Below are 24,633 nucleotides of genomic sequence, written 5' to 3'. Positions count from 1 at the left end.
GAGATGAACTCAGTGTATTTTTCTCTAGATTAAGTTTATGATTCTTACAAAAACATAAAGGAACAGAAAATGACCAATATATAGTAACATTATTTATCAAGATACAAGAAAAGCACATTTTCTTATATTCTGACATGTTCCTTTCTATTAGAACTATTGACACTAAGAAAAGTTATTTCATACTAATTATTAAATATGAAAGTCAATTTTAAAAATTTAAAGGACACAGTAAATTCAAGAACATATATACCTTTTCAAAATAAAAATTTGTTCTAATTCTTATCATGTGATACAATTAAAACCTTGTTTTTAATCAACAGAAAACAATAAGAAAGTGAATAGTTCTTTATTATCATTTATTTAGTGTGGTAAAGTAGGAGCTTGGACACCTAATTCAGTTTCTCAGCTCCTACATCAGATTTTCAGTTCAAGGTCCAAAAAGGAAATTTATTTACATGTAAATAGATGTAATGGTCATGAATGCTGACTTCAAGAAAGGAAATGCCCCTCATTTTTTCCTTAAAGAGTTTTAGGTATAGCCGTCCAATCTGTATCAGTGAAAAATTCATCTGAGCTAAAAGGGAGAAAGAGAAAAAAAACCTTCTGGCAATATTCTCTTAATCCAATAATATATGTTTGGGGAAAATAAAATGTCTTATTCCTGACTTTGAAAGTACTTATCACAATTGTTAAATCCTAAAGTAGCGCTGTCCAAAGGCATGTAATACACGTTCAAAAATTCTTAGAACACCGATTTGTGTTTTCTGCAGTAGATTTACTTCTCTTTTGTTTTGCTGCTGATGCATTACATTTGGCAGTTAGGATCCCTGTGGGTGGAGGTATAATAAATAATAATATTTTCTTTACTTTCCAGGGTATTTATGGCACAATGATGAATTTCATCTTTCCCAGAATGGTAAGTAAAGAGCTCTTTCTTTATTTGATAGTACTGAATGCAAGCAAGAAAAAGTGAATTTTTATAATAAAAGTGGAGTATCATTTGCTAAATGTATTGAATGATCTGATAATTATAAGGTAGCATATACTCTTGAAATAAATGGATACTGTATTCAAATTCTATAAGCATTCCAAAATTCTCACCAAATGTGCTGCAGGCTCTTCAGGGGGAATATAAGATTTTTGCTTTCTCTGTTGGATTGTATTAGAACATAGTTCATTCTACATTTTGTTTCCTTGGGTAATTTATTTTAAAATATACACAGATATAGAAATGAATGTGGTTTACACTCTATGAGCAGAAAGAGAAAGCGTATCTGTGATACATACTGAGAGTGGGTGAGTAAGAGTCCTTTGGAATTTTTACTGTTACATAAAAACTGATTGTAATTTATGTTTGACCAGGGCTTTGCAGCATCTGTGAATTTAAAAATGTTTGTTTTCTAGGAGCATATATCATAACTTCTCCTAGGCAAGCTAGCTACTGCATGATTTTGTTTAAACACATAGTTTTGTTGTCTTTAAGTTTTATGACTTAAAAAGGTAATATTTAGTTTTAGTCTTAATCATAGCCTCTTTACAATTCAAATAACAATAAAAATCAATCTTATTGAATGAGAACAGTCAATGTAAAATGATATTTCTCAGCAAGTTATTACTGTCTACTATGAAGTTCCCCTCTCCAGTGGTTCTTGCATATTCCCTATAAAAAGAAGGAATTTCTCACTGTCGAAAAAAATCACCTTGAAATAAACCAATCATCAGAAAGTGCTATGTTAAGTGAAAAAGCAGAGCACATTATAAGTACATTATATGTTGTGTGCATTTGTGCTTTGTAGCAGGGCAAAGAGAATTGGGATCAAATTGTAGGCTTGGAAAAAAACTCACAGAAGGTGCACAAAGAGTGGGAATGTGGAAAGTTTAATAATCTGCATTTCTTCTTCATTTTCTGAATTTCCTATAATGAGTATGTATTATTCTTATCAGAATAAAAGCATTATTTGAATAATAGACTATTCCAAGTAGCACATTATTATTAATGCAATATGTGTATATAAAATTGATTAAAAACCTCTTTGTGCCAATTTTATAACCAAAATGACACTATACAATTAAAAAAGAAAACAAAAACCTTCCTCCTAATCCCATAAGGAACTAAAAATATAAATTAAAGATTAATTGGGTAAAATTGTACAGTAAAACAATGAAGGATTTAAAATGAAGTTGAAGCTATTGGTTTTATTAATTTTATTCTAATGCAAAAGCACTCCTTGAATTCATGCATATGTGTGAAAAAAATAAACATTTTTAAACTGAAATAAAAGGATCTGCAACCTCACTCACACTGGTTTTTAGTATATTAGAATTTGATATTTTATGAACTTTTTTCAGAAGAAGCAAAGTCTAGCTAGGAAAAGGCTAAAACATGAAAGTAAAACTTTTAAAATAAACTCACACTTTGTCAGTAGATCATATTACTTAATGGTAGCAGAGAACTTTGATCTAAAATCTACTGTGTAATTTATCCATCTACAATCAATTGTCATTTTCAAACATTAATGTGCAGAATTATTGTAAGGTCCAAGATTAAAAGAAGACAAAGTATAGTAAGACAGCTAAGCAAGTATGTTAGCAGAAGAGTTGCTTTTAACCTAAAATAATGTTGAATCATATATTAATAGTAAACATGATAAATAGCGCAGCTTAGTTTTGAGATTAAGGATTTCATCTCAAAGGTAATTCATTATACAGTGAAAATTCAACATTAAAATATAAACTGTAGTTCTATCTCACATCTCCAGCAACTTGTCTAGAAATAAGCCAACAATTTTAGAAGACATTTTGGGGGAGGGTGAGGTGCTCAAGCAAGTACCTAATAAGTTCTCCTCAGTGCTTCCCAGAGCCTCACTTCCATCTCACTTGCTCACAGTTTACGTAAAACTGTGACAGAACTGGTTCTCTGACTGTCTAGCTCACAAACTGGAAGGGATACTATCAAAGCCAGGAGGAATGAGGGGAGAGCACACTGAGAAGCTAGAGGCTTTTTGCATCTACTCACCAGCAGTAAGAATTGAGGAACCAAAGACTAGTTCTGTGATACTGAGTAAGATATATCATACACTTGGGTTTAAAATTCCTGATCTGTTAAATCAAACAGTTATACCAGAAGGTTTTTAATAAAATCTAAAATTCCTTTCTAGCCCTAGAATTTTGCAATGAAATTATGTATCTTTAAACTTACTATATAGAGTATAAGATAGCATTGTGAGAGTTGTTAAAATTAAAAAGGTTTTAATGATTAAAAGGGTAAATTTCATTCATTTGCAAAATTCACTTATATTGATCCAATTTATAGTCTATAAATGAGGGATTATATATTGTGTATTTTGATGATATTCTTTCCATACTCATCTATTTAAAATGTACCTAAAATTTTAACCTGAATTTTCTCACTTTGCTTTGAATGAGTTAACACTGTACACAGTGTGTGAGAGAAGATCTAGCACCAGCCTATTCTAAAGAATGGGGAGCCAAATTCACACCCATTTGTATATGGAAATATATATATTTCTAATAGGTTTATGCTGCCAAGATGCTAATCTGAAAGATTGGGGAATTTATATATATATATTTTTGCATCCACTCTGTAACATCTTTAGTACAACTAACATGTCATGACATTTTTAGAAAGAAAATAAGCAAAATTAACCTCCTGTCCATGATCAAGAGCAGGGTCAATGTAACAAATTATTGGATGAATAAAACACTTGCTTATTCAAACTGTTTCTTTCTGATTTATAAGTGTGCAATTTAAGCAGCAGCCACAGTTCAGAATTACTACATGAACTGAACTGAAATGCAAATATGTATTTTGTTCACTTGTATCTGTTACATCTGAACTTTAAAACAATATTTCTTCAGCATTACTAAAATGATTTAGTAGATTAGAGATAAATTCCAACCATTTAAATAAAACAAATTTCTCAGTGTAATGAATCTGCATTTCAACAAAATAGATCTTCCTTCTCATTCCCAATGAACAAAGATTGATTGCATGTTTCTGTGACTAGTCACAGCATCTAGTCTTCAATCAACAATAAAGGATACTTTATTTCTGGGAACATGGATAAAAATTTGTAACTTTATTTTACTTATGATAAAAGTTCCATACTGAATTTATCTACAGCCAGTAGTCATTTTGCCATTTATCTTTTAAAATTTCACAACAGTTTCCAATACATTGAATGTCAATTTTTAGGTTAGATGATAGTAATATTAAAGCACTATTAATTGGCCAACAGGTTGATTACTTTTAAGATTTTGAAAAAAGCAAAGATAAAAACAGTCCTCTCCTTTTCTTTCAATTAAAGTTGCATGCAGTTATTCTTGTAGATTATAGATCCTCTTTTGGGATTTCCGGTTTCAAACAACTTTTTGGTTCATTTCACAGGAATAATATTCATCTTAATTAGAAAAAACAATTGATGGGCTTTTTACAAGAGGGAGTTCACTCTATGCACTGATTACTGCCACTAGATTATCCTGTTTAAGAATTTAAAAAAAAAAAAAAGAAAGCCCTGCTTTTAAAACAGTTAGTTGAATATGTTATCTATTAGTATTCTATGAAGACAGAATGTCTTTCTTGATGAGCGGTTAATCCATTTTGTTTTAACCACCAAATTTTTCTAAGCAATATTCTAAATTGGCTTTTTAAATTATTTCAGATATATAAATATACCATCAAATGTATAAATCAGAATTGTTAAATAAATAAAAAGACATCTCTGGTGTGTTATTGAATTGTTTTACAGTTTATAAGATTAAAATACTTGCTCCTTTTAAAAAATATTTTTTAATATTTAGTAGCTAAAAAGTAAAATTCCAAATACATAAAAAGAAATAACAAATCATGAATACGTAAGTACTCTGTGACCTTTCAAGCGCAAAATTTATTCTGAATTTTTTCTATCCCTTGCTTTTCCTTGTAATTTTGTCTCATGTATTTGCATCCTTAGACATACTATTGTTTGGTTTACATGTTTGCAGTAATATATAAATGAAAGTGACTTTTCCATTCAACAGTAAGTTCTTGAGTTTCAACCATTAGCTGCACATAATTATAATTCATTAGTTTATACTGTTGTACAGCCCATTTTGTGACATAATTTGTCTTCTTTAATGTTGATGGATATTTGCATTGCTTCAGTTCTTTGTTTTTGTTTTTTGCTATTACATATGGTGCTACTGTGTACACTCTTGAACATGTATAAATGGATATGTACAAAAATTTCTCTAGGGCAAGTGGTTCTTAATCTGGAGTGATTTTTGCCCCCATGGAATATTTGGTAATGTGTGGAAACGTTTTTGGTTATCATAACTTGGGGCATGCTACTGGTTTCTAGCAGGCAGAGGCCAGGTATGCTCTAAACATCCTCTAAGGCATAGGAGAGCCCATACAACAAAGAATTAACTGAACTAAAATGCCAATAGTACAAAGTCGGGAAACTTTACTCTAGAGTATATGCTTGAAAATGAAATTGCTCAGTCATAGAGTATGGAAAATTTCAAATGTACTAGATAATTCCTAACTGTTGTTCAAAGTATCAATTTTACACTCCTACCAGGAGTATAAAGATCAGTGTTCCGATAGATCTGCATTCTTGTTAGCACTGAATGTTGTCAGTTATTTTACCATTTTTTATCAACTTTGTGAATGTGAAATAAAAACTCATAATTTCAATTTTCAATTCCTTGGTTACTAATGAGATTGTGTATCTTTTCTCATGTTATTGAAAATTAGGGTTTCCTATTTGATGAGGTACTGATTCCTTTTAAACAATTTTAAAAATGGAATTTTAGGCAATATATACACTAATCCATTGTTCTTCATTTGTGTGACAAATGTCTTTTTCTAGTTCAGGAATTGTCTTTTCACTTCTTTAAGCTGCCCTTTTATGAGCAGAATTCTCTATCTTAACGCAGTTAAAACTTAGCAAACATTCTTGTTTTGCTTATATTTTACATTTCCCACTTAAGAAATCCTATCCTTTATCTTCTAAGTGTCTTTACATTTTGCTTTTTACACTTAAGTCTTTAATCCATTTGAAAATTTTTTTGTATAATGTCAGGTAGAAATAAATTTTAAAAAATAGAAACTATAGTCTTAGCACCATGTAGTGAATAGTTTGTTTTCCCCACTGATCTCCAAAGCTAGCCTTTTCATGAATCAAGTTTCCATATACTGTATTTATAATCTAATTTTTGGCTCTCTGTTTTACTCTAACTCTTTACCAATATTAAATTGCTAAAATTCTTAGAATTTTTTAATAACTGTAAAAGTTTGGTAAGTTCTTCTCTTTGTTGTTCTCCAAGAATGTCTTGGCTCCTGTGGCCCTTTAGTTTTCGATGTAAGTCTTGGAAAAAGCTTGCCAAAGCCACTTCCTACACACACAAAAAACTTGACTGAAATTTGTCAGAACCTACAGATCAATCTGAAGGGGACTGATACTTGTATTATAACTTTTAGTGTTCCAATCCAAGGATATGGTTTACTTTTTCATTTCTTTAGATTTTCTATAATATTTTTCAAAAAGATTTTCTTTCTCCCATAAATTTGCTGTGTTTATCACTAAATACTTTTTAATAAAGTATTTTAAAATTATATCTTTTAATAATTTCTTTTGTGCAGTGATAATTTCTAAAATTTATTCCAGGAATGTGGAAATAAAAATAATTTTATATATATATATTTTTATCCAATAAACATCTAAACTTTCTTATTAATTCTCATATCTTATCTGTATTTTCTCTTGGATTTCCTATGTAAACAGTCTAACTTCTGTGAGTAATGCCAGTTTTATTTCTTCCTTTCCAATTCCTATACCTTGATTTTTTTCCTTGTGTACGTCACCATCGAGACCTCTAGTACAATATTATATAGAAATTGTGATAGTGGACAATTTTGGCTTTTCCTGATTTTTAAAAGAAAGTCTTTTGAACATTTCAGCATTAAGTTGGTTTTTTGTAGATATCCTTTATCAAGTTAAGAAATTTTCCTTTCATTTTTGGTTTGCTTTGTTTTTTCCTTTTAATCTTTGATGGATGTTGAATTTTATCAAGTGATTTTTCCTACCTACATTAATTTAGAGGAAAATATGATTTTCTCACAAAGGGTTGCTAAGAACTGAAGTATCTCTCACCCTAAGGACATTTACTGAATGGGGTGAAAATGAATTTCACTTTTCATGTCTTTGCTGGCACAGGGGAAAAGTGACAAGCCCAGGGTTTAGTGCTGGAATGCAAAACGGATATAGCCTCATCATTAACCTGCTATAAATAAATCCATCCCGTAGAGGACTTCCAGGAAAACTGCAAGTCTTAAATGCATAACTAAAGAGCAAAAAATTCTCTCTTGAAAATTCATAATCATAAACTGACTTTGCTGTGTTTTCAGCTAAAATTTTATAATTTCGGTGGTCTAAAGACTCCAAGACAAGAATTTAGTTGTCCCTAGTTGTGCCTTTTGTGCCTGGCAGAATCAAAATAATATCCTCTCTGGAGAACCCAGCTTTATTCCATCCCTCCAAGAATTTTGACAGATACAATTGCATGAGTATAAGCCCAAAATCAGAAGTCACACCCTATAAAACAAACAAACAAACAAAAATCAAAAGCAAACAAAAAAATTCAAAGAATAAATAAGCAGAAATCAGGTTAAAAAAAGATAAAAAGCAGAATCAGACACACACAGTCTTCAAATATTGAAATTGCCATTTTCCTTATTTTTTATCCTCTTCTCTTTTATTCTCATTCCTTGTTGTACATAAAACTATATCCAAAAATAGATATTTTCAACATCTAATTTCCTCATAAATAACACGTAAGCCCTTCTTTTCTATAAAGTTAGAAATTGATAATGTAATCAAGTTTAACTTGTAAGCGAAACCTAGTTACCCTGAAATGGAATTTGATCTCAACATTTGTCTTTCAAGTTACAAGAACTGCAGTGAACAAAAAAAATAAAAGCAGAAATAAGAATAGATTCTTTACTCTTTAAACAAACAAGTACAATCATAAATATTGTATTAAACTAAAAATAACAAAATATATATTGATGACTATCATACAGATCTTTTTAGAACTTTAATATTATTTTAGACAGATTCTATTTAGCTAAATGCTCAGAATGATAAATATATTATAAATTATTAGAATAGCTCTTATTTGTGCAGCGTATTTTCCCCCAAAATCTCATGAACTTTCAAATATCTTTACATTTAAAAGAATTTATGTTCTGACTTGACCTTGAACCCCTGATTGACCTTAATGTTGGGCACTTGGCCAAAGCTGAGCCAATCATAATCCGTCCTTGCAATTTTATAAACTGGAATCACAGAACAAACTCTTAGGCACAGAGAGAATATATTGGTCGATGAATCCCAAGGAAGACTGATTCTGAGCTTTAATTCCAGTTATTAAACTTTCCAGGGATCCATGAACCAATAAATTGCCTTTGCTGAAGCTTATTTGATTTATTTCTGTAACTTGCAACCAAAACATTCCTGATACCCTTGTATAAAGAAAATTAAATTCTGAGATGGTTTTCCTGCATGCTGGAAGTCATAAGAGGCAATGGATGAATAATACCTTTAATACCATTTCCACCATAAGGTAAGAGAGTTGGGAAGAGTTCCTGGGTGAGCTCTTTTGAAGCCCTGCCTAAACCTCTCCCCTCTAATTTATTCCCGAGGCAGGTCAAAGTAAGATTATTCCTTATGACAAGGTTTAGAACCAGTAGTATGTTGATGATTAAACTTCTAGTGTCTAGACGGAGTCCATCAAGAAGCCCTTTCTGGATGTAGTATTATTTTCCAGTTACTTTCTACTTTGAATTTTACATGGCCTGAAGGACTGAAATGTGAGGGAAGAGCGTAAAAATTATTGAGCATTTTGTGCTATGTTAAGGACCTGGCTGTTCTTTTATTTTCTAGTTAGGTGTTAAGGGCTGAATTTTATCCCCCTCAAAATTTATGTGTTGAAGTCCAAACTCCTAGTGAAATAGGACTGTATTCGCAGATAGTCTTTGGAGAAGTTATTAAGGTTAAATAAAGTCATTAGGGGTGGCCCCTAACGCAATATGACTAGTGTCCTTTTAAGAAGAGATTAGGATCCAGGCACATACAGGGGAAAATGGCATGAAGACAAAGAGAGAAGGTGGTCATCTATAAGCCAGGGTACAAGTTCTCAGAAGAAATAACCCTGTCTGTCAAATCTACCCATAAAATTGCTTTCAAATATATCTTCTACTTTACTTCCACTATTACTACCTTAAATTTATGCTTTGACTTTCTTATTTGAAATATTCTAATAACCATCAGCTCCTCATCATTCTAATTCAAGCATTCATAGGCATGCTAGCAAACCCACTAGACTGTGAATTTGTTGAGGACAAAGTCTGCTCTGTAGTCTCTCCTTACGCTCAGTGTATAGTCTGTGGTTCCTAGACCTGGCTGTGCATCAGAACTCCAGGTGGCATTTTTTAATTACAGATCTTTGAGCCCCAGACCCTATCTGTTGAATCAGAATCTACAGGCTTGTGAGCTAGAATTTGGTATTTTTAATATATTCCTAAGCTGATCTTCTAAGTAATGGACAACTGCTACTTTTGTTTGCCCCTCTTTTTATTAATGATCATGTGACAGCTTCCCCCAAACTTCCTACCTTGGTCTTCTGTCTTATTGTGCCTTCTGTTATCACAGTGTTTTTTGAGTAATAAATCTAATTAATTAGTGATATATTTCTAGAATTTTCTTGTTGAAGGCCTATATCTATTGTAGATTACATCCATCTCCTGAGAAGCTACAAAAATGCCATAAAGATACCTTAATAATAGTAAAAATAAATGAAGCTTATGTGGTTTGTTCACTGAAACTCATTAAGCAGGTTCCACACTAGGATGTTCTCTTCGCTACTGCCTCCAACTATATGAAAGAACTGGCAGAAACATTCACTTCTCTTGTAGTTGTTTCGTGGACTGGCCCTATTCATATTGATACAAATTGTATGGAAGGCCCACAAACGAAAGTGAGTTTAAGAGTTCACCTTGGAAAAGGAGGAAGTAATGTCTCAAATTCTACTCCAGCTCTCTATATTATAAACTTAATTTACACACTTATCACATGGTAAAAACTGACAACTTTATACTCTGAAAAGAGAAATCACACTACTTTTCTTACTTAAATAAAAACCAGCTTCAAGACTAAAGCAGTGGGTCTTTGTATGTACTCATAGATAGGAAACGTGATAATAATGGCAGTCCTTAGAGATAAGCTCCGCTGTTAGTCTGTACTTGAAATCAAAAGCCCTCTTTCTAACCATACTTAGATAACAAAAGGAAAACTTGCTGAATATATCTGCCAAACTGATCAATCCTATTGATACTTGTTTTGAATCTATTATAAGAAACATTATATAATATAGGAGGATCAAAAGAGACATGATTCCTGATTTTGTGGAGTTTTTGGTTTAGTTAATAGAAGTCCTGGTTTTAAAAAGAAAAAAGGTGGGATGATAACAGGAGCCTGGAATGAAGGCAGAGAGCTAGAGTGTGTGAGAAGCGGTCATGCCCAGATGATGCTTCCTGGAGGGAGGGACCACTTATTCTGTGCTCAGATGTCAACAGCCAGGAGAACCCTGGCCCTTGAACGAACCAGTGAGCGTGACCTCTTTGACAGTCTTTGCTGCTTGTATATACGTTATAAAAAGGCTGGTGCAAAAACTACGTATTATCCATGGTCTATTTTTCCTATTCTTAATGTACACATTTATGTATTCATTATGCAAATATTTTATTAAAAGTACTTATAAAATAAGGCCCCTTACGCAGGCTCAAAGTCCTCAGTATAAACTAATATACTAACGAGCTACCTAGTCGTTGGCTTATTTTTTCCTGGTTTATATTTTTAACCTTGTTGGATCCTTTGGATTATCATTTTAACCACATAGAACAATAAAAGTTTAGTGTTTCCAGATTTGGATTAACATCTCCATGAACAGGAAAATCACTTTCTTCTATCAAGATATTACATCTTTGAAAAATTTTGACTGCAAGAGGTTCTGTTTTTAAACTGAAATAGGCTTCATTGTATCTTGCAGCATCTTAAGTCAGTCCCTTTGGGCCATGTGGAACAAAGCTAATCCCTCTTTCACATAATAATTTAATAATTTTTTAATTCAAAAAATATAGGTGATATTTTATGAAATTAGGATAGGCTTACTAAAGAAGATCTGGATAATTAAAAGAACTAGATAAAAGAAGGAACTAGCCACATTCCCAGTACTGAAAACAACCACATTTTAAATTTTGATATATCTAGTTCCAGTATTTATTTTCCCCTAAATAGTTTTGATACTCTGTTATTTCACATAATTTTATCATATGTAAACATACACACATACATAATATAATTTAATTTCTATCTACTGGGGGACAATCTGCTGTAGAGGATAAGTGGGCAGCACTGGAGGAAGATAGACCTGGGTTCAAATTCAAGCACTACCACTTGCTAGCATTTATTGCCTCAGATATGTTACTTAATCTCCTCAACTTTCTAATCTATAACTAGAACCCACTTCTTGGGGTTGTGGCCAGCATTAATTAATGTAAAATGTTTAGCTTACTGCCTAGTGAATAATAAATTATGAATAATGATTCAAATTATTATTATGCTGATGCTATTCTGAGATAACTATCAAACACACAACGTTCAGGCTAAAGGTTCAATTCTTTCAGTCCTTTCTCATATGAGATGGTTTTAAGTCCCCTTATCATGCAGGATGCTAAATACTGGAAGTTATTTAATCTTTCCATTCATATATTCCCTAAAATGTTGCTCTCAGAACTGAGCATGGTAACCTGAACAGCTTGAAATTAGAGTCGGATTATATCCCCCATTATTCTATGCACATCCTAAATTTACCAATGCGGCCAAATTATTTCTTCTTCATCTCCTTCTTCTCCTTCTTCCTCTCTTCCTCCTTTTGCTCCTCCGATTCCTCATCCTTCTTGTAACCATTTTATACCATTGATTCACTGCTAAGTAAAGCTCCTCTTTTTTTCCCATGGATACTGTTTCTGAGTCACATATTCCTCAAATTGAATTTAGGCAGTCGGTGCTTTGGTCCCAAGGCAGGACCTCACAATTATTTCAACCAAATTATGTATTGTTAGACTGTGTTCATCTTTTAGTTTCTAAGAACCTTTAGATCCTGATCTTGTAATCCAATGTATTTTCTCACCTTTCCAATCTCATGTAATTGATTGATAGGTATGCCTCTCATAGTTTTACTCCGTCATTGATAAGTACGTTCACATCAGACAAGGCCAGAGACAATGACCTGTGGTGTACCATTTGACAAAACTTCCTCCAGGCTGACACAGATTCACTAAAATTGCCGTTGGGTGCAGTCATTCAGCCAGGTATGAAAACACATAATAGTACTAGCCTGAAACATGTCTCTCTCTATCTGGTCCACAAGGATAGAAAGAAAGACCTTATTAAGTGACTTGCTAGAATCTAGATATCGACATCTAGTGCCTTGATGTACTGGTTTATTAACTTTACAGAACAAAACATCCAGGATTGGGCTGAATAGCTTATTCTTGTAGAATTTACACTTTTCCCCAACAATCACTTTTTTAAAAATGCTTACAGAATTGTCTTTTTTAAGTATAATCTAGGTTAGGCTCTTCTCCTGCCATTCAACGTAAGTTTCATGGCTCTGAAGTTTGCAGATTCTGCCATTTTTTTTTAACATAAAGTATTTGTCCCTTATCCTTTCTACTCTATTTCTCAAAGGTAATCAGCTAAATACTCCATCTCATTTAGAAGGTGTCTGGTAATAATTCACAGAGGCCAAGAGACATACTGTCAGCTAGACTAGTCAGGGTTTCCCAGTAAAGCATATAGGTGAAGTACTCAGACCATGGACTTACCTATCTTGGCTCAAATCCTAGCTCTGCACTTCTCCTGTGTGATCTGGGACAGATTATACAACCTTGTATAATGCTTGCTTTATAGAGTTGCTATGATGATTAAATGAGTGAATGCATATAAATACAGAAGGTATGATACCTACTAGATATTCAATAAATGTAACCTACATTCTAATAATCCCTTTATCTATTTTGTCTTTCAAATTTTAGCCAATATCCAGTGGTCTGACTTCACTCATTCAACAAATGTTTACTGAATAATACTTGTTACAGACAAGGCCTAGAGATAATTGTACTGAACAAGTCAAAGTCCCTGCACTCACAGAGCTTACACTCTAATGCAGGAGAAAGAAATCACCTAAGTAAGTAAAATAATAGCAGTCAGTGATTAGAGGGATGGAAAGTTTAAGGGTTAGAGAATGTCAGAGAGAATTTTTCAGGAAGGGTACTAAGGGTTCTCTCTGAAGAGGTAACATGTAAGCAGAGATATGAATGAACCAACAGGGAAGAAACATAAAGGAGTAAAGACACTTTCCTTTCTCTTTTTCATGAATGAATTTTATGACTTCAACTTTAAAAAAAAAAGTGGGCCTACTCTTGTGTTGATTTCCTTCCTCATTTCATGCTAAGGAGATGCTTTTTGGTCCTCTTTAGCATCTTTCACAAGTCACAGCTCATTTTGTGCTTTAGTCTTGCTGATGCTATTTTTTATAGGTCCATATATTTGTGTGGGATTAGCTGTCCCCTTTTACCATCTTTTGCAACGTGCTGTTTGAAATTCGGAGCCTGTCAGTAGGTCTCTGTGCAGCACATTGGTTTCTTTAGTTTCCTCCCCATTTTCTTGCTCATTAGAATCATTTGTGTTTGCATAGGCAGAACACTGCTTCAGTCGAACTCCAGGAGCGCATGGTTGCTTTTCCCCAAGGTTCCAATCATTTCCATCTTACCTACTGGTTTCTGTCAGAATGTCAGAATAGGGTCCAGAGTAGGAGTTCCGCTTACTGCTAACTCTGCCTTCTGGGAAATGAAATTATAAGCAAGGCTGGTCCAGAAATTGTCTTTTTTGCTTTGCGAGGAAGGAAAGTTTCTGTGGATACTTCAAGACTAAAATCTCTAACACGAAGATGTGTTGCTGCCCTGATAGCTTTGTGAAAAGCATCCTTCTAGCCAGGAAGTCTGTAATGCAGTCACAAATGCTGCCACTTCTCTGTGTCTCTCATTTCATGTTCATCTAGATTTTTCCCTAGTTTTCCTCTACCCATGAGAATTTACGTATAGGTTCTAGCTTCTAACCAGCAAGGACTATTCACCCACTTTTCAATCAGTGTGGTCTAATTATAATTTTAAGGAGATTGGATTAAAAATAAAACTCTTTCTATGACCAAACTTTATGCCCAAGAAACCAGGACGTTTCCCTACAGCTAAATATTAGCTAGCAGCCTGAAGTCCTAGAAAACTTCGGAATAGAAGGTAGATTCTATTCTTGATCAAGCCATATACTCGCCTGCAGATTCATCACACGTCAGAGCCGAAGGGCCCTTCATTTAAAGATGAAAGATCTGGACCCTCTAATTTTTTTTGCGATGAGAAAATTGTGGCCTTAAAAGGTTAGCTGACTCTCCCACAGCCTCATAGTTAGTTAGGGATAGTTACTGCAGAAAAAGGTTACATTCCCTTAGGCCAGTAAATTTCACCCCTACCTTGTTACCTTCCATTAATAGCCCAGAATCTTACTTCCCCTTCTGTGTAATCCAAATAATAATATCCACAGCTCTTCCTACCCCCACAGAGCTGCTCTGAGAAGGGAAGGAGATAATGGATATTTAATAATAGTGGTTGACTAGGGTGGTATTATTATGATAAAACCTTTAATGATTTAATCTGTAGGTTTCTCTGGGCTTTTTTTCCCCTCCTTGTTTAAGTGATTTGCATTTTAAATTTAAATCTATGGTGCAATGTGCTTACTTTGTTAAAGATTTACAACAGATTGTGGGCTGCGTCCCACTGAAGAAAGAGCCTGGTTTGGGTATCCCGGAGACCAAGGTGATGATCTTTATTTCCTCACTCAAGGGGTGCGTGACAGGGCATCCCCTTAACTTCTCTGACTGTAGCTTTCTCACCTGTAGCTTTTGCATCTCTGAGAAGCCATACAGAAAGGCGCAGGATCAGTGGCTGTGTTTGTTTGTTTTTATTTTATCTTCTCTGTTTTTTGTTTGTTTTTTTTTCCTCCTCCCTCAGACTGTGAGCATCTTGATGGCAGACACTATTCATCTTTGTATTCCTTGGGTCTGGCACTCAATAACTATACAGTATGTTTGTTAAATGAATTATTTACCAAGGTGAACAACATGGACTGGGGCTGAGGGTAGCAGTATTTTGTAAGTCAGTGTTTTTTCAACTGTACTCTTAAGAGCACAACATTGGGTTTTGTAGAGGTCCTTCAGGAGCTGCTAAAATTAGCGATCAAGGCATAACTGAACTCTTGGCCTTTATCTTGCTTTAATTAGAGTAGACATACTTGTTTCTTATTAATATATTGGCCTGCTATATAAGCTTGTTTTTAGAAGAAAAGGTTTTTCAGCTAAAAGAAAACTGAAACAAGATATTTAGGTTTTAGCATCTTAAAGACCCATCTTCTAATAGTTCTTTTACCATTAGGCACCTTAAGCAAGTTAACATTTTCTTTGTCGTGATTTCTCATTTATTGTAGGAATTACAGCATTTTGGGTTGGTTAGAGACTGGCAGGAAGATATCACACACACACAGCTGCCATTTCCCAATGGTTTAGCCAAGAATACCCAAGGGGATTCCACCTGGATGCAGGTGGCCTCCTGCATCAGGAGCAGGTGCCTGCAGATGCAGCGTACCTTGGCTTGGCTTTTCTCTTCCTCCGCTTCCCTGTGGGCCACACAGCTGCCACGGACACTATTGCCAGGGTAGAAAAACATAATTTTTTTTTAACTCAAACTCACCACTCTAGAAGAATTTATACTCATGGCCTAGGCACCTCCATGTAAGAAAATGTTGACAAACATCAGGCTTTCCCAGTTCTGGAACCAAGTGAGCACGAGCAAGAAAACCTCCTCGGGGCGAGATGGGGGTGGGGAGGAACTGGCAAAGTCGGGGCCAGGGGCCCCTGAATAGTATCTCTGTCTCTAGCTTCCAGTGATCTTGTCTCCCTGAAAGTTTATTTGTTAGATTAAATAAAGTAGGGGTAACCCCAAAATATTTAGTAATGTGTAAATGGTTGGGCTTGGGCACCAATAGGTCAGAACAGATGCTGGCCGTAAACTACCAGCAAGCCTTGCCGGGGTTTGCCAGCTGAACGCTAGCCCTAAGATAGGGTAACGTTAGAATGTCCTCATGATGCCAGACACATAGATGGTACTTGATTAATGTTCATCCCCTATCCTCCTCCCTCCTTCCTCTTGAACAAAATCCAGTAAAAACAAAACAGAACAAAACTGGTTATCCCCAAATAACCTGAGAAGGCAAGCTTATTATATCATTAGGACAATGTATTCATGAGGGGATAATTTCTAATACCAAAATTCTTTCTGTGGACTACAGTAAAGTGGATGTATTTTTAAAAATTAATTGTAAACTACTGCCTGAATTAGAACCCAGCTGTTAAATAAGAATATGTCTTAGTTATAGCCAGTGAGAACACTGTCTCTCCTCTGAGTTTGTCATTTTCCCGGCTCAGAAGGGTTAATTCATTATATTTAGTTATATTCTGTCAGTGGCTTTAAGGCAGTGTTTTCCAGAGGTTGGCAGAGGAAATGGGGAACACTCTATTGAGACCACCTGGATCTTTCTCTCCACTTCCCCCAAGTCTTTCTGGGGATTTTGATGCCTTCCTTCCTATTAAGAATCTGCCAGAATGAGCCATTGGAAGTGTGGATAAGACACACCAGGTAACTTAGCTTAGAAAAAAGTGATACTAGCCTTTGAGGGTGTTTTGTTGTTGTTGTTGTTGTTGTTGAGGCAAAAGAGGAAGGAAGGAAGGACATCTTTGTAGCAGAGGCAAAACTGGACTGTATCAACTTCAGTGGTGGAGAAGACAGGGTGGAGGGATGGACCAGAAGTCGAGAGGGGATGGGAGGACAAGGAATTGACCAGCTTCACCATTTAGTCAAGGTTCTCTCTGGTCTCATCATCAGAGCGTGTATTTGCTACCACTGGGAAACTTGTAACTGCCCCTCTCTTTACGTGGCTCCTAGAAAAGACTAAAAGCAAATCTAAGGCTAGCATGCATTTAGGCATGAATTGCCTGTGTTGACTTTTCCTCCTTTTTTACTTCCCAATCCTTATTTTCTCTTTGCCTTACCATTCTTTCCTTTCTAAATTGAGGTATAGTTGATGTACAATATTATATAAGTTTCAGGTACATAACATAGTAATTCATAATTTTTAAAGATTATATTCTATTTATAGTTATTATAAAATATTGGCTATATTCCCTGTGTTGTATAATATATCATTGTGGCTTATTTATTTTATACATGCTAGTTTATACCTCTTAATCTCTTACCCCTATCTTGCCCCTTTCTCCCTTCCCTCTCCCCATTGGTAACCACTAGTTTGTTCTCCAAATCTATGAGTCTATTTCTTTTTTTTTTTTAATGAGTCTATTTCTTTTTTGTTATAGTCACTAGTTTTATTTTTTGATTCTACATATAAGTGATATCATACAGTATTTATCTTTGACTTATTTCACTTAGTATGATACCCTCTAAGTCCATCCATGTTGTTGCAAATGGCAAAATCTCATTCTTTTTATGGCTGAGTAGTATTCCTTTGTATCCATATACCACATCTTCTTTATCCAATCATCTGTTGATAGACACTTAGGTCTTAAACTGCTTCTATCTCTTGGCCTTAGTTATTCTTATTACTTTTATTTTTATTTGTTTTTAAATCTCCCTTAAATTATTTGTGGACTTTAAAGGGTTATAAATTAATAAATAAAATTAGAATGCCTACAGACAACTGCCTTTGTGTTTAGCTCTTTTAGAGTATAATAAGTTTAACCATAGAGTCTTCTAATGTTACGGATTTAAGGAAAAACTAAGCACTTATGACTAAAAAAGAATGAAAATCATAAGCTATGAAAAATAACTAAGCACAAGTAGATTCTTCAAATTGCTAAAAAAAAAAACAAAAAAAGTAAAATAATCAAAGTGTCAGCAACAACCCTGGCATACATGTGATAATAAATGTTTATGTAGTCAATATAAAGCTGTATATTTCAAAATGTAGTTCTACAATTCTTCACTCTAATACAACCCAATATCTAAAAATATGTAAGAATGTTCAGAATTGTTCCACATTAGTTCATACAGTTTTAGGCATTTATGTAGCAGCATTTTGAAGAGCTGTCAACTGTTTCATGCTATTAATGGTTCCAAAATAACAGCAAATATTTGAGGACTTAATTATGTGCCAAGTACTACCTGTATTAATTCATATAACCCTTACAACAACACTATAAAACATGTAATTATTATTCTCATTTTATAAATGAGGAAAGGAAATAACATTTAATTTAAAGACGAGCTCCCATAACTTGCACAAGGATACATAGCTTGAACATGATGGAGCTGAGATCTGAACCCGGATGGTCTGGTCCAAATTCTGAGCTTTTAAGTTATGTTGCTTTTCTGAATTTTTTAAAAGAGCATCTTAAAATTAGCATTAACCAAAGTTAAGTGAATTTACAGTTTATAAGACCCTTTTCAGATCTTTTTCTACTGATCTTTTTCAAGGTAAGGGATAATAAAAATGTTTAATTTTGAATATAGTTTTATTCTTAAAAAATAATGCCTGTGGCTTTTTTGATATCAAGCACTTCCGTGGTGATGTTTCAAAAACTTATGCAGAGCAAAGTGGTTTAAAATGCTATTTACCAAATTCTTGACTGTACCAAATTGCAGTATTTTAAATAAGAAGTGAATATAAATGATTTCACCTAGGTATAGCTTCATGGGATTCTTATTAAGCATCAAGAAAAGAAACTCCACTTCTCAACGTATGTGCTGTGTTAAGTCAAAAATAGTAGTAAGAATGTTTCATACTTTTTAGCATGGATATAGAGTAATTGGCCAAATTAATTTACCCAATTTTATGAACAGAATATTCCTTTTCTCTTACAATTTTGAAGGAAAAGGGGAAAAAGACAAAACTTTTGAAAAATAAATACTATAATTATTAGAAGCCCAATTTTGTTCTTGTCATTTGGAAGAGCCTTGCTTAGTGGAGAAAAATGACAGAAAACTTCTAATATGAAGGAGATTCAATCACATATGCCAACATCTGTTTCTAGGCTGCATGGGAAATGATTTTTGATGATTTTTTAAAAATGGTATCTATCCCAACAACTGACAAATATGATTGTTCTAAGTTTTAATGGTAAAGCTGCTTAGATAATTCTTTAATGATAACAAAATTGTAGGCAGGTGTTTGTGTGTTCTGAAACAAAATTAAGAAAAACCAGTTAATTGAAAATTTTGTAAAATTGTTAAATAGAGGAGAGCAGTATTTCAATATTACAATGAGCACAAAGGATCTTTTCAGAAGGTTTATATTACTCAAGATTTTTAACTGATACAAAAATATTATGCAAACATACAGTTTTTAGGAATTTTTCAAAACTAGCATGTTTAATATGAGTCATTCTCTCTTTGTAAAGTAATTCATTATAGTCATATTTTCTAGTTGGCATAATATAGAGTTATATTCCATAGGAAAATGTTTTGACCTATAATCATAATAAAAATTTGTATACAAAAATACAAAATAAAAATAGGAATAATTGTAATACTTATCAATAAGAAACATAACATAAATTTGCAATAGTAAAAAAAGTGTTCTTAACTCAGGTTCAGTAGATAATCTCAATTCTAACTAGATAATCTGCTTTGAAAAGTATAATTTTAAGAACTTTTTAAAACATATCTGAGAGCATCAATTACTTCTAGTAATTTTTAGTAAAGGCTTAGCTTGTTCTCCTTAAACCATTTTGTACTTAACCATTTCTGCTAAATGAGCATGTCTTAATTATTTAACCAATAAGTCTTTTAATCTGTATCTATTAACTCTTAAAATGGTGATTATTTCCATTTGTTTGGTTGAAAAGACTATTCCTTCTATCTGTCCTGCCTCGGTGAACCATACCTCTGGGGTGTTAGGTAATACAGAAGAATCAAAATCATCACTGATTACTGCCCAAGTACCCTTCCATGTAGGGAAACTGAACAGGTTTCAGAAAAAAAGAAAGTGCAGGAGTAAACCTGAGTGGAAGAGTAGTGGAAGGTGGTTTCAAGTGGCAAGAAAAAGAGAAAACTGTTAAATGTGGATATAAGTAGAGAGGATTAAGCCAATCCGTAAGAATAAAGGGGCACTATACCTTTATTACTGGGCCATGCAGTAAGTGCATAAATGAGTCAGTATATATGTAAGTCCTCTGAACACAGTAAAGCACTATTACTACTATTTAATACATTTCTTCCTATCATAATGTATATTAACAGTATTATTTACTCAATTGTTCAAATACAAATTATTGGCCACTGGAGCTCAAAAATTAAAATGTTTACAGGAGACAGGAAGAAAAAGTGAGTGAAGGGCAGTTGGGTGAACTATATAGTCCTCTTGATCTATCTTTCCACTTCCCACTTTACAGAAATATAGGTGAAGCTATATTTCACCTTCTTTTAATGCCTCTTTTAAAATAGAACACAAAAACTATCACAAATTGGGTGACTGGTGGCACAAGATGCTGCCTTGGTTTTGAGGAGGTAATAAGGGGGATGGTGGAGGACGCGGCGAGTCCAAGAGCGCATGTTTTGCTTAAAAGAGAAAGCCTTTCCTGCCCAGTGTTGTTATGAGATAATGCATGACGAAGGTTGCTGGATCTTTCCTTTTTTTTTTTTTTTTTTTCAAAAGCTGGAAATCCATATTTAATTGAAGCCTCTTAATTTTTAAAAATTGGCCAAAAGTAGATTAAAAACAAAACAAAATACTGTGTGGCCCAACATCTGTGGGGCTAATAAATAACCTTTGTTGGCTAGATTTTACGCAGGCTGGCAGTTGGTGACCTCTGTTATATGCTGTGTTAAGAGCTGGGCATATACATTTTCGTGGGATTGTAAGGAGCTTGCTCTTTCGTGGGGGGAGGAGTAAATCAATGAGTACAGTGATGTGTAATAAATGCTATGATAATCAATGTTCATTTTGATGGTCCTTCTATACTGAAAAATTCCATGTCATCAAATAAAGGTAAAATAATACTCAGTATGATTTTCTTAGATAGCAAAATACTATACTAATATGTTTTGGAAAGATTTTTTAAAAAAGCAGGAATGTGAACAAAAAGAAACAACATTTAAAGTGTCAGCAGAAAATCAGAATACTTTCTTTGGGAATTTTGATTAATTTACTCTTTAAGATAATACTAATAAAATTTGCTGTTGATTCAGCAGGAAAAAATTGGTTAAAATGGTTTTTGGCTCTTGAATGTAGGGTTCTGGTCTTTCCTTTGTGAATCATAAATGAGCTAAAATGGAAGTATGATGCTTTTTACCATAATATATAAAATGTCAGATGTTTTGCCTTTAAGTAAGACCAGAGTGCCAGGATGCAAAATATAACCCTTGAAAATCTTCATGTCAGCCTGCTGGTTCTAATTTCTGAGGTTCCTAGACATGTTTTTATGTAAGTCATTGGGATAGAAAAGTCAAAGGGAGAAGTGTCTTAAGTAAAATGGAATGGACAACCAACTTTTCAGCTTCTCTAAATTCAAAAACTCAAATGCACCATGTAGTTTCCTGCCTTCTTTGATCTATTTCCTACCTCCTAAACACACACACACACACATAGATAATTGTGCTAGAAACTCCTTCAGTGATGTGTCTACATTTGTGTTTCTCTTTACTTAAATGCACACATACACACAAGCATTGTTATTGAATTAATTTTTGGAAAACACTCTAATTTTTGTTGTAATCACAAATTTGTGTCAATATTAAAATATTTACATATGGCCTATAAACGTATTTCAGTAAGTTGACTAAACAAATTTGTTAAGAAATAAATTTGTGTTGTGTTTATATGCACACTTGTGATAAGTACATTTGTACAAGATTTCTAGGATGTTTGACTTATAATATCTCTATCAGCAAGTGGTGCTGTAATATTTGGATAGCAAGCAGCTGCCTTATTGAATTAAAATTATAGTAGTATTTATGATTATAGGACTCTAATTCATTTATTCCATAAATGCTTTCCAACAACCAATTACAGCTCAGGCCCTTTGCTAGACAATAAAGAAGCCACTGTTCTTCAAAAATCTGAGAGCAGGTAAAGTAATTACTTCATGTGATTGATGCACACCATTCTACGCATCATAATATTACTTCCTGCATCATACAACTTGGAGTTGTTTAGGGGGCTATTTACATTTCCAGATACAAGAAAATGGGTAGGGAGCATGGTGCTTCTAGAGCGGAAGTTCCAGAAAGGAGTTTTAGTCTAATGAACCTTCAAAAGACTACTACTATCTCCCTATGGGTTCATGATGCTACTTTGGTCTATTAGGGACTTTGCTAAGGTTTGAGGATCGTGGATAATGGGTATAAAATGGGATGATGTTATAGCTGGGTGTATGGCTGGTTGGACAAGTAGGAGAAAAACTGGAGAAGACAGAGGCTTCGAATGTTACTACATGTCACAAACATAGATTGAGACTTTCATATGAGTAAAGTTAATAACCTCCCTGGTAAAGTTAAAGGAAATTTGTTGAAAGGATAGGTCACAAAATTAAAATAAATCCCGAATGAACCCACCAAAACCTTATATGATAGAAAAGGGAACAGTACCACAAAGGAGAAACTGGACGGGTTTCCAAAAGTATGGTGACTTAGAAGGAAATGGTAAAAACAGCATATAAATGATATAAAACTTATTTTGTTGTATGTAGGAGATATTTAAGCAAAAGCTTATTTTCCTGCATGTTTAAAAATCAAATTGATGAGAACTTGTTGTAAATTTATTCCTTAACCTCACCAAAGTTAGGGAAAATTTCAACAGTTTCATTATTTTTATAAGTACAAATGCATCTTCAGGGAAAAAAAGGGCAATAAGATCTATTTGAGAGAAAATTTTGTGCATAGTCTGTGAGGAAATAGTATAGAGTTAAAATTCCTGAATGCCATGCATATTAAACATATTATATAAATCTTTATGTCCTAATTAGTTTTGTGTATTTGCTTATAAACTTCTGTGTATATTCTTATTTGTTTTCTGTGCGTATTTGCCCTTCGTTTCCACAGATGACTTATTTCTCTGGGGAGAGAGTATGTTTACCACTTTCCAGTAGCACCTAGAGCACTGAACTGAGGAAAGCAGGTTTTCTTAGTGTTGAGTAATTGCCTTTATTAGCCTTACATTTTGAAAAATACGTCAACCTACAATCTCAGTAAAAATGCAAAATTAAAAGTGAATAGAGAAAATAACATACGTTTTCCTCTGACATTAAATCAGCCGTTGTGCCAAATGTAGCACAAATGGCCCTTTAACGGGGGTCCTGTACAAACAGTGGGTGATCAAAGAACACATCGGCAGCAACACCAAGGCACACTGGTGTCAAGGACAATGTATTCTGAATTCTATTTTGTATCTCTTCAGTGATATGGTGCCAGAACACAAATATATAGACACAGATCTATACATATACATGTGCATATATATATATTTTACAGAATTTAAATAATTCATTCAAATAAATTATTTAAATGATTTAAAAATTCCTATGTCAAACAGATTAATGGAACCTTGTTATTCAAAAGATAAATCATTTTATATGAAGTGGCAAAGACTTCAAGGGCTAATAAAGGTTTTATGAGAGATAAACTTTTAATGAATCAATACTTTTGCATGTACTTACTTCTATAAACATAAGTACACACACAAATGTTTACAATGGTATTTTTATCAACATTTCTGACTGATTTTTTTAAGGAAACAGTATTCACAGTGTTTCAAATAAAATATTTTTATAGGTCTGATTTTTAGGAGCTGATAGATTATAATTCACCAAGCAAAGTAGAAGGTTTAGATAATAGTGCTCTTAATGTTATTATCTGTGTAACGAGACAAACATTTTTCTGTTTGTAATTTATATGAATCCAGTAATCATTAGTTTTGAACAATTTTATACATGCCATTTTCTCGGGCTTGAAATGTATTTAGCACTCAAGTCTTTTTGCTGTGGAGGTCTTAATCAGAAAGAGATTTTGCTCTAGAAAATTATGGCGAACTAGTATTTGTATAACGAGACCTTAAGACCCTGGGAAAAAATTTAAGGATTTCTATGAAGCTCAGCACACATTCCTCAGCTAAATTTTGGCATCGTTTCAATTTGAGACTCCAGTGAAATTCAATTGGTTTATTTTATAATTAAAAACAAGGAAATCATAGTAACAAAAATATATAATGTATAGCACTCGTGTTTATAATAGAAACATCCATAAAGAAAGAAACATGTTCTAACTTTTCTCATTACTCCAAAGGGAATTGCATCTTTAATCACACAAAGCACAACTGCTTTCTACTTTTGCTTAAAGTGTTTCAATACTTACAAAAACCAGATCAGGTTATTGTAAATCTAGAGCAAATTAGA

At 33.5% G+C, this 24,633-nt stretch overlaps 1 protein-coding gene across 1 annotated transcript in view; it reads left to right on the top strand.

Moving 5' to 3' along the window:
* ADGRL2 (adhesion G protein-coupled receptor L2) overlaps positions 1-24,633 on the top strand; it is a 456,641-nt gene that overhangs the window by 251,447 nt on the left and 180,561 nt on the right. Inside the window, exon 3 of the mRNA XM_064493400.1 lies at positions 875-916. The gene's annotated coding sequence lies outside the window, so the exon portion shown is untranslated. The remainder of the gene's footprint in view (positions 1-874; positions 917-24,633) is intronic.

Source organism: Camelus dromedarius, chromosome 14 (assembly GCF_036321535.1).
Source record: "Camelus dromedarius isolate mCamDro1 chromosome 14, mCamDro1.pat, whole genome shotgun sequence".
Classification (NCBI taxonomy): domain Eukaryota; kingdom Metazoa; phylum Chordata; class Mammalia; order Artiodactyla; family Camelidae; genus Camelus; species Camelus dromedarius.
This window is presented reverse-complemented; position numbering and strand designations above follow the sequence as displayed.